The sequence below is a fragment of the Nicotiana sylvestris genome, chromosome 2 (assembly GCF_000393655.2).
Source record: "Nicotiana sylvestris chromosome 2, ASM39365v2, whole genome shotgun sequence".
NCBI lineage: Eukaryota > Viridiplantae > Streptophyta > Magnoliopsida > Solanales > Solanaceae > Nicotiana > Nicotiana sylvestris.
In genome coordinates this window covers 100,368,691-100,380,561 of record NC_091058.1, presented here as the reverse complement: position 1 = coordinate 100,380,561, position 11,871 = coordinate 100,368,691, and positions in this window count along the sequence as shown.

Below are 11,871 nucleotides of genomic sequence, written 5' to 3'. Positions count from 1 at the left end.
TCTTCTCTCGGGTAAGTACTAATTTTTGTTGTTGCAAAAAATTCTTTGTTTTCTTCTCCTTCTATGTTAACTAACATCTCTTTGTTTCTTGTGTAGGCCATTACCAAGTTCAGGGCCAAGCTGAGCCAATGTGAGGCCGAGCTCAAGAAATCTTCGGATGAAGAGAAGGCCCTAAGGCTCATTTGCAGCCAAAAAGAAGAGGAGATCAAGGACCTTCGAGCTGATTTGGCCAAAGTCCATAAAAACGAGGCCGCGCTAGATACGCAGGTAATCGTGATTTTGAAAGAGTATGGTCTTCTTGGCCTTGCTGTGGAGGCTAACACTTCACTATCTCACCTGCAGCAGAAATTAGAGTTGATCGGGCAACTTCGGGGTGAGGTTGATCAGGTTAAGGCCGACTACAACCGATGGAAGGAGAACATAGATCGGCTTGCTGCTGATAAAGAGACTGCTCTAGCCCAACTGGCCTCGGCTAAGATCTAGCTCAAGGGTATTAAAGTGAAAAATCTGGCTCATGCCAAGAAGATCGGAGAGCTCGGGATCAAGCTCGCTAAAGCCAGGGCTGAGGTTGCTGAAGCCAGGGCCGAAGTGGAGAGGATAAAGGCCACGGCCGATAAAATCATCGTTGTGTACTTAAGGGATGCCGAGGCTGTTCAAGCAGAGCTGAGGGAGGCCTCCGATAGGGAAAAATGGAGCAACGATCTGGCCAAGTGCCAATCACGAAGGGAGACCCTTGAAGAGATCCACACCTGAGGTTTTGACCTCACTGAAGAAATAGCTCAAGCACGGACGATGGATACTGATGCCAGGTTCCTTGTTTTCTCCGATGATGAAGATTCCGCTAATGGTTCTGAGGGCGGGGGAGATGAAGATGGAGTCCCCTTGGAGGAGGTTCCTTCTTGTCACTTTGTCTCCGATTTGTATTTTTGCTTTGTCTTTCTTTGTGGAAAATTTTGATGTTATAATCCTAATGATCAAATGAGCACTGGCTCGGGCTCAGAATATAACAAACCCTTGGGTTTTTTAGTGATCAATGGCCGATCTTCGAACTTATAGTATAATACCTCTTAAGGTTTTTGTTAATCTTCGTGCTATGTTTAAGTTGATTTGGTGTGAGCTCGGGATGACGGGACTCTTGAGTCCGAATTGAGTGAGAGTAAGGTCTCGAACTCCGCATGCTTCGGCCCTTAGGCTCTTTTATATTGGCCCTTAGGCTCTTTTAGGTCGGCCCTTAGGATCTTTAAATTGGGCCATTTCGGCCTCTAAGACGGCTATAATTTTTCTCTCTTTTCGGCTAAAACTTAGTGAAAATTTCTTTATGCCTTGGCATGTATTTTTGTACCCGTTGGGTTTTCCGAAGGTTTAATCGATCGAAACCACATTTGTAGTCTGTTCGTATTATGATAATCGAATACCTCTTGAGGCTTTTTGGAAGGGTAATGTTATCGAAGCCTTTCAATTATTCGAGTGCTGATTTTATCGAAACCCCTTTTTATTTGCTTTTGCCGAGGGTATCCTAATTTAACCAGTTTTTTCAAAGTGTTATAAGGCTTTTGACTTTATGGAGGAAGTCGGACATCTCCGAGCTGCACTACTTCGGCCGAAGCCTTTTTTATGTGACCGTAGCCTTTAATATAGTCGTAGCCTTCGGGTATGTCTTTTGAACTTGTTTCCCGATAACCTTTCAAACATATTCAGAATGTTAGTCCCCGAGTGTGATGGCCTTGGCCTTTATGTCGAGGGAATGCCTCTTTGAGGTCTTATGAATTCTAGTTTAGATGACTCGAATGCGTTGACTATCGATGATAGTCCCCGAGTGTTCGAGGTGCATTCGTATTTTGGCCCTTGAGCCGTTTCTTGCAAAATCACAAGTATGATGTTCATATAGTAGCAAATTTCTTTGAGACACAAAGAATGCTTCTTTGAATAATTTGATATATGCGTACATGTTTTGCTGTCGGGGCTCGACTATTCTATATGGACACGGTTCATCTGACTGTTTGGTCCATTACAAAGTTTCCCTATCGAGGCCCTCTTTGGCGTGAAGTATTTTCCTCGAAAATATAATCTCCGAGGGTGATGCCCCCCCAGTATTCGAGATTGATTGAAAAGAAGCCTTGGATACTGTTGAGTTCTCCTTAGGTATCACATAGTTGTTGCCTCATTAAAAACCTTGCTTGTAAAACCCATTTGGGACAAAATTCGATCTAAGGGAAAAAGAGTGCAATGCGTACTTTAAAACCTAAGGTATTCGTGCGAAAAGGTACCCTCGATGTCCTCGATCAAACACCTACAATGAGTTAGGTTTACATTCAAATAGACAAAAGAAGAAAACCGTACCTTAGCAGTAGTATCGTTTGAGTAATGATACATTCCAATTGTTCGGCAGTTGTTCGCCCTCCATCGTGCCAAATTTGTAAGATCCTTTACCGACAACTCCGATGACTCGGTACGGACCTTCCCAATTTGGGCCTAGTTTCCCTTCATTTGGATCTCGAGTATTGAGGGTGACTTTTCGTAGAACTAAGTCCCCGATTCCAAAAAGTGTCAAAGGTTGGTCCTTCTATTATAGTATCTCTCGATTATTTGCTTCTGCGCGACCATCCGAACAAGTGCAGCTTCTCGTTTTTCATCTAATAGCCCGAGGCTAGTATTTATGGCCTCGTGATTTGACTCCTCCGATGCATGTCGAAATTTGGCGCTGGGTTCTCCGACCTCGACAAGGATTAATGCCTCGGAACCATATACTAAAGAGAACGGAGTAACCCCCGTGCTGGACTTTGATGTTTTTCAATATGCCCAAAGGACCTCGGGTAGAACTTCTCTCCATTTTCCTTTTGCATCGTCCAACCTCTTCTTTAAGTTTTGAATGATGGTTTTGTTTGTTGACTCGGCCTGCCCATTCCCAATCGGATGATATGGCGTTGATAGAGTCCTCTTTATTTTGTGTGCTTCAAGGAACTCTGTTACATTGCTGTCGATGAATTGCTTGCCGTTATCGCATACGATTTCGGCAGGTATCCTGAATCAGCAGACGATATGGTCCCAAATGAAGTCAATAACTTCTTTTTCTTTGACCTTCTCGAAGGCCTTTGCTTGCACCTATTTAGAAAAATAATCAGTCATAAACAAAATGAATTTAACTTTACCTGGGGCCTTGGTAGAGGGCCGACTATGTCCATTCCCCATTTCATGAAAGGCCATGGGGACATGATTGAGTGTAATTGCTCTCTAGGCTGATGAATCATTGGTGCGAACCTTTGGCACTTATCACACTTTTTAACAAACTCCTTAGTGACTTTTTCCATGCTATCCCACTAATACCCTGCTTTGATAATTTTGTGAATCAAAGACTCGGCGCCAAAGTAATTCCCACAAGTACCTTCGTGGATTTCTCGTAGAACATAATCGGTATCCCTCAGCCCTAAACATACTGCCAATAGTCCATCGAACTTTCTTCTGTATAATGTTCCATCTTCATCTAATGTGAACCTAGCAGCCTTGGTTCGCAGAGCCCTCGATTCTTTGTGATCCGATGGGAGCTTTCCATTTTTCAAATAATCGATATACTTATTTCTCCAATCCCAAGTCAAGCTCATAGAATTTATTTCAGTATGACCCTCTTCGACCACGGATCTCGATAACTGGACGACAGTCCCCGGGACAATATCGTCTTATTCGACCGATGATCCCAAATTTGCAAGCTCATCGGCCTCACTGTTTTGCTCTCGAGGCACGTGATCCAGGGTCCATTCCTTGAAGCAGTGCAATGTCGCCTATAATTTGTCCAAGTACATCTGCATTCTATTCTCTCGAACTTCGAAGCTTTTGTTCACTTGGTTCACCACCAATGAGGATTCGCATTTGGTTTCGATGACTTCTTCCCCCAAGCTCTTAGCTAGCTCGAGACCTTTAATCATGGCATCATACTCTGCCTCATTGTTAGTTAACCTAGGAGTTTTGATAGATTGTCTCATAGTGCTTCCCGTGGGTGGCTTCAAAAGAATGCCGAGCCCGGACCCTTTCACATTTGAGGCACCATCCGTGAAAAGGGTCCATACCCCCGATGATGTACCTGATCCTAGCAGAAGTTCTTTTTCTACTTTGGGTATGAGGGTCAGCGTAAAATTGGCCACAAAGTTAGCCAAGATTTGGGACTTGAAGCCGTTCGGGGTTGATATTCGATATCGTACCCGCCAAGTTTGACTGCCCACTTAGCCAATCGGCCTGATAATTCGGGCTTATGCAAAATATTTCGGAGAGGATAAGTGGTTAATACATATATGGGATGACCTTGAAAATATGGCTTTAACTTTCTAGATGCGCTTATTAATGCAAGTGCTAATTTTTCTAAGTGAAGGTATCTAGTTTCAGCATCTCCCAGAGTTCGACTTACATAATAAACAGGGAATTGCGTACCTTGTTCTTCTCGAACTAGTACTCCACTTACCGCTATCTCGGACACTACCAAATATAAGTAAAGCTTTTCATCTACCTTCGGGGTGTGAAGCAAAGGTGGGCTCAATAAGTATCACTTTAATTCTTCTAAGGCTTGCTGGCATTCTGGGGTCCATGTGAAATCCTTTTTCTTTTTGCGCAAGGAAAAGTACCTATGAATTCGATCTGATGACCTCGAAATGAATCGACCCAAGGCGGCTATTCATCTTTTTAGTCTTTGCACGACTTTTACACTATCCACGATGGTGATATCTTCGATGGCCTTGATCTTATCGGGGTTGATCTCGATTCCCCGATTAGATACCATGAAGCCAAGAAACTTTCCCGAGCCAATTTCGAAGGCACATTTTTCCGGATTAAGCTTCATGTTGTACTTCTTCAAGATTCTGAATGTTTCCTGCAAATGAGTTAAATGGTCCTCTGCGCGCAGGGACTTAACCAACATATCGTCAATGTAAATACCTATCTGTTCTTCGAACATCTTGTTAACTAGGCGTTGATATGTAGCTCCAGCATTTTTTATCCCGGAGGGTATTACATTGTAACAGTATGTTCCAAACTTAGTGATAAACGAGGTCTTCTCTTGGTCCTCTGGGTTCATCTGAATTTGATTATACCCGGAGTATGCGTTGAGAAAGGTAAGGATCTCGTGGCCGGCCATGGCATCGATCATGCGATCGATGTTAGGAAATGGAAAAGAGTTTTTTGGGCATGCCTTGTTTAAATCTTTATAATTTACACACATTCTAAGTTTGTTTCCCTTCTTAGGAACTACGACCACGTTGGCTAACCACTCGGGATATTTTACCTCCCGAATAGACCCTATTTTAAGAAGTTTGGTTACCTCATCCTTTATGAATGCATGCTTCACCTCGGACTAGGCCCTTTCTTTTGTTTCACCGGTTTGAACCTGGGGTCGATGCTTAGCCGATGTGTTGTTATTTTCGGTGGGATCCCTGTCATATCTAAATGGGACCAAGCAAAATAATCCATATTATCGATAAAATATTAAATGTGTTTTTTTCTGAGTTCGGGGGTTAATCCCGTTCCTAAGTATACCTTTTTCTCAAGCATGTACTCGATCAGTTTGACCTGTTCCAGTTCCTCGACCGTTGACTTGGTTTCATCTGACTCTTCGGGAACAATGAAAGTTTGAGGAGTAAGGAAATCCTGCTCTTCTTCTTTGATTACCTATTCCTCTGGCTCGATCGGGACTGCAATCGGTGATTGCTATTTGGCCGCCTGTTTAGCTTTGGCCCCCGATATTTTCGAGGTCGCAGGCACTGGAATCGGTGTCATTTTATCGACTGTAAATATTTCCTTTGCAGCGTATTGTTCTCTGTAGACCGTTTTCATGCCATCCAATGTTGGGAATTTCATCATTTGATGAATGATTGAAGGTACAACTCTCATGTTGTGGATCCATGGCCTCCCGAGAAGTGCATTATACCTCATATTGCCTTCGACAACATGGAATTTTGTATCTTGGATGGTTCCGGCCTCGTTCACTGGTAGGATTATCTCCCCCTTTTTTGTTTCGCTCGCCATGTTGAAGCTATTTAGGACTCGGGATGTACGTACAATTCGATCCTGTAGGCCGAGCTGCTCTACGACCCTTGATCAGATTATGTTTGCTGAGCTACCCGGTTCCACTAGAACACGTTTAACTTGAATTTTACTTAACAAAATAGAAATTATCCGGACGTCATTGTGCGGCTGAGATATGCCTTCTGCTTCCTCATCAGTGAGTGATAGGACGCTCTCGAGCACATATCTCCGAGTCCATTTTTCTCTGGTGATCAACACCTTGGTGCATTTGAACACAAGCCCTTGTGGAACATCGATGTCGCCAACGATCATATGAATTACATGTTGTGGTTCTTCCTGCTAATTTTTTCTGTTTGCATCTCTTTCCCTGAAGTGGTTCTTAGCTTGATCATTGAGAAATTCTCGAAGATGACTCTCGTTGAACAACCGAGCTATTTCTCCCCTTAGCTTCATGCTGTCTTCAGTTCTATGGCCATGTGTGCCATGATACTTACACACCAAGTTTGGATTTCTTTGAGAAGGATCAGTTTGAATAGGCCTGGGCCACCTGGTGTCTTTGATTCTTCCAATAGCTGACACGATCCCCGATGCATCTACACTGAAATTATACTCCGACAATCGAGGTGCCTCCGCAGGGTTGGTATGTTTATCGAAGCCATTCTTACTCACAAGCCCTCAAGAGCTTTGACCTCGATCATTTCGAGGAGCATTACGCCCCGAACCACTGTTTCTCCTATCTACATACGGCTGATACCATTCCTTGTTTGATCTTGATTCCCTGTTTGTATCCCTCGGGGGCTTAGCTGCCAATCTATTAGGATGAACCAAACCCGAGGGGTCTCCCAACTGGTCGTCTTCGACCTGGTCTTCAATTGGTAACGATTATGTACGTTTGACCATGTCACATCTGGATACTCGATAAGATTCAACTTTAATTGTCGAGACGCGATCGAACTACACTCGTTCAAACCCTGCATAAAAGCCTGTACTACCCAGTCATCCGAGACCGGTGGTAATTCCATTCTCTCCATTTGAAACCGGGATACGAACTCCCTCAGCATCTCATCATTCCTCTCCTTTATCTTAAAAATGTCTGATTTCCTTGTCGCCACCTTTATGGCCCTGACGTGTGCTTTTACGAAGGCGTCTGCTAACATAACAAATGAATCGATAGAGTACGGGGCAAGTTATGATACTAAATCATGGCTCCCTAAGACAAGGTTTCCACAAACTTTTTCAACAACACTAATTTGATCTCATCATGATTCAAGTCATTTCCTTTAATCCCGCAATTATACGAGGTAATATGTTCGTTAGGATCGCTCGTTCCATTGTATTTTGGTATATCGGGCATATGAAACTTCTTGGGGATAGGCATCGGAGCCGCACTCAGAGGGAACGGCTTTTGTATGAACTTTTTAGCATCCAAACCTTTCAAGACCGGGGGTGCCCCCTGTATTTGATCAACACAGGAGTTATAAGTCTCCACTTTTTTATTATTATCCTCAATCTTCTTCTCCTCGGACTCGATCCTCTTGGTGAGTTCCTCGAGCATCCTCATAATTGTGGGTTCAGTCCCCGAGCCATTACCGCTCGATCTCTCTGGCACCGGCTCGGTACGTCGAGTGTTTTCAGGTTCGACTATACTTGGAGTTTTGTTCTGACTTTAAAGTTGAGCAATGTCAATCTGTTGAGCTTGCAATATCTCGAATATTACTTGGAGGCTGATTCCCCCATCTCCTACACCCTGTGTTCTTTGGCCACCAGATCTGACTTCCCTACGTACACTTGCTCCGGTGTCAGCGCCTAGATCCGCATTCAAAGCAATGTGTGAACTAACATCCACTGGTTCCATATTTGGCACTTCCCAGGGTTTATTGGTGGCACGTCGACTCCTGGAGCAATTATGTTGTCATTTTCTCCATGGAACCCAAGACCATCATCACCGTGTACGGGTACATTCTGTGAGTTTGACATGTTTTATCCTGAAATCGAAGAATCTTTGACAAGAACAAGTGTGAAAATAATGTGTGTTATCAGAATCAGTATTGAAATAAATACTATTAACTTTAGCCCCACGGTGAGCGCCAAACTGTTTACCTCGAAAATACGAGTAACAATTAAATTTGATTTCTGGTTTTAAAGATGAGTGATTAAGTTCAATACTAATTAATAACCAAAAAATCTGATGTACAAATGAAAGAAATAAGTAAAACCAAACCAGAATGTAGACCAGTCTCGACCTCGAGCCAAAGTGACCTCGGGATGGATCAAGAACAATAAAGCAAGAATAATAAAGCTAAATGACAATTCTGATGAACAATGAGCGAAAAAGTAAGAGAAAATGTTCTTTGCCAATGATTAGATGATCTTTACAAATGATTGGGGTCCCCTTTATATAATAGGAGAACCCTAAATAAGGTACATTTCTATTTACAGTAAGGAATCTTATTGGGATAGCTTTCTAACCGCCTAGTACGGATTCGTACTAGATTGTACGAATAAATTTTGAAATTTATCCCACGATCTTGGGGACATGGCGGGAATCTTGTCCTTCTGTAACAAATTCATAACGGCACTGTCTCGGAGTCGGTCGTACTTGGCCCCAATGTTCCTCGAGTGCTTAGGTCTTCGAACCTCGTATTCCGTCATCGAACTCGAACTTGATCCTTAATGAGCCTATTCCTTGACGCGAGCCTTCTGTTCCTCAATACGAACTTCCGAGTCCACGAAATCGGAACACCTGATTTCACCGTATACAGGTAGATTCAGGATTCAATTGTTATGAGTTTTGAGTTACAAAAGTGGAACTGAAGTGAACTATTAATTCTTTCTAAACTTTTTTCCCCACACACACATATATAATATGGATCGTTGGGTCTGCCATTATCTAAGTTTATAATTTTCGGTTGCTGTTAACTGTCCACGCTTAGGCAGGGATATAAAGACTTCTGTTACTCTAAATTCTAATTATAAGGCTCCGATTAGCAGTGGCGTTATTAATTTTAAGGCATGTCTTACAAATCCAAATTCAGTAACAAGCAGCGAACTCTGATTCGTCATTCTGTTGCCGTCATACTCAATGTTGTCTCGATCATTATTATTAGCTGGTTCCTCATTATTGGTAGTACAGCTCATCATTGATTTGAAGTTATTCTGTAGGAGAGCTTTTCTCACCTTCTAGTTGCATGACTTGTCATCTTTCATGCAAGAGAGGAAAATAAAAAAAAAATTGGTTTATAAAAAAAAGTACTACTCCTTCCGATTCATAATAAATAACCAATTTGTCTTTTTATTTTGGTCCAAAATAAGTGTCCATTTATATAATAAAAAAAAATCAATTTATTTTTCCAAAATTACCCTTATGTACGTATCTCTAAAAAGTCTTTTACTCCTCACATTAAATTATGATGCAATATTTAATTAAGGCTAATTTAATCACACTAACTATTTTTGTCTAAAATTTAGTATTTTCTTAATGAGTATGCCCAAATCAAATTGGTCACTTATTGTGAACCAGAGAGAGTACTTAGTAAGTAGAAAAGATAAGTAATTTACTACTATTTATTTGTAAGGAAATAGGGAAAGCAATTACAAAGTAAGGAATCTAACCTCTATCAATAAGGTAGAAGTTTAAGTAGTGAAATAATTACTGAACTACGTACGTACCAGGATTCTCCGTTGAGTAATTTGTTAAAGGTTGTTCATGAGGTATGAAAGAGGAAATTAACCAGAAATCAAAAGGTAACTCTTTTTGGAAAGATGAGGAAACTGTCAAGTGGGAGATATGAAACCTTGAGGAGTTAGTGTGTGGAAAAGAGGATAGGTAAGTTCAAGGAATACTTACCTGCTAGCTAATCACAAACTGCCGTACGTAACAGAACTAAGAAGATTTGTGTAGACATGAGAACTGATTCTTATTCAGTAGCTTTCCTTGTGTCCACATTTTGAACTGGACGTTCGATACATGCAAGAAATCATGGGGACCCTCCACATCTTTGTCTCATTATTTTGTTCAATTTTGATTTTTCTCAAGGCATTGTATTGTTAGTTTCTTGCCTTAGATAAGGGGCCAATCATTTACTGTTTCTGTTTTATCCACAATAAGTTAACCAATTTTAGAAGAAATAATTAATCTACGTCAGTTCACCACCATTTTTTGAACAGTCCACGTCCTAAACATAATATGTGTACTACAATAATAAGGTTTCACATGATCAGGAGTAACATGAGAATGTCTTCTTTTGTCCTGGTGGAATTCTTTTTTATAAAGAAAGCTTAGACGTGACTCAGTTTCGTTCACTGTAACCAATAAATTAAAGTGGAATATATCGATTAGTCATAATCTTTCTCCATTATTGAGATAGAGGATTTTACACATTCAATTAGTTGCATCATCACTCATCAGTGTATGGCATGCATGATGCATGGGAAGGTTTTTCTTTAGGAAATTTCCGTAACTCTACGAGTGAATATATATGTGAGGCTTTTGTCATATTGAATGATAGACAGACGGAGATCTGAGATCTGAGGTCTGAGGAGGGTGATCTCTACATCCAAAGGCAATGCCCCACACGTTGGAGAAAAATCCCATTACGTAATTAATGTTTATTCGGATTTGGAAATCTAGCTTCTGTATTACGCAATTTGGTTACACTTGTTTTCTTCTACTTTCACAAGCAACTGCATCGGTCTCTCAATTCTGACTGTAGTTTAACAGTTGTAATAATATGATGTATTTAAATTTGTGCAAGTTTTCAATGATCCACTGAAACCATCCCTCTTCTCCTTTTCACTTCCCACTATTTAAGGTCCTACCCCGTAATTTTTTAATTTAAAAAAAAAACAATATTTCTGGTCCCGATCTCTTGCTGAAAGTTAAGGCACCTTTCTATCTTTGTGGTAAGTTCGGCTCTTTCACTATCATATTGATATTACTCCAACATAAATAGTCAATTAAATAATATTCCCTCCGTTCCAACTTATGTGAAACCTTCCGTTCCAACTTGTACGAAAATGTTTGATTGGCCACGAGGTTTAAATTTACTATTCAGATGATAACAAATTTTACTTCAAGATCAATTAATTCATAATTCCTAACAAACTAAATGATACAGAAAAATGTTCTGTGTTAAAGGGATATGTTTGTAAATATGTGGCTGACACTTTAAAGTTTTCTACCAGAAGCAACTCAAAGAATGTCCGGGCAACATAGAAAAATGTACATTTTTAGCCGCTCCCAAAAATAATAGCCAATAAACTATAGTATATCTTATATATATATATATACACACACAAAAGATATATTATTATTATATATATATATATATATACTTTTTGACTAGTGAATGTAATTAGTTTCGGCGCACCGACTAATTTTATATTTGTGAAAATGATACCAAGTAGCCATTTTAAGCATGTTGTTTAAAATATATTCACAATTTACAATGTATTTAAGATTAGTCAATTCGCTCAAATTTCAGGACACAGTATCCTAAAGTTCAAAAATTATGTTCAGAAATTCAAATTTTATGTCCTGAATTTTAAATTAACGGTTTAAAAATCCTAGAAGGCAGTTAGGCCTTCAATGAGATGAGCCTACTCAATATCCATACACTGTTTGAGATCTATTCAGAGTAAATGAGTCCATTAGATATTACACATAATTGATGTTGACAACGTACCTGTTAGTTTATCAGTAACACCACAAACTTCGACAGTTCACACTTAGCTTTCCCATCGTGTTCTATCGTCTTTATTTCCTCAATTGTCTCAACTGATATTAACTTGACATTCTTTCTTTTCATTCTCTCTACTTCTTTCCATTCTCTACTAATTGTTGGCATGTGGTTATTTACCTCGAAA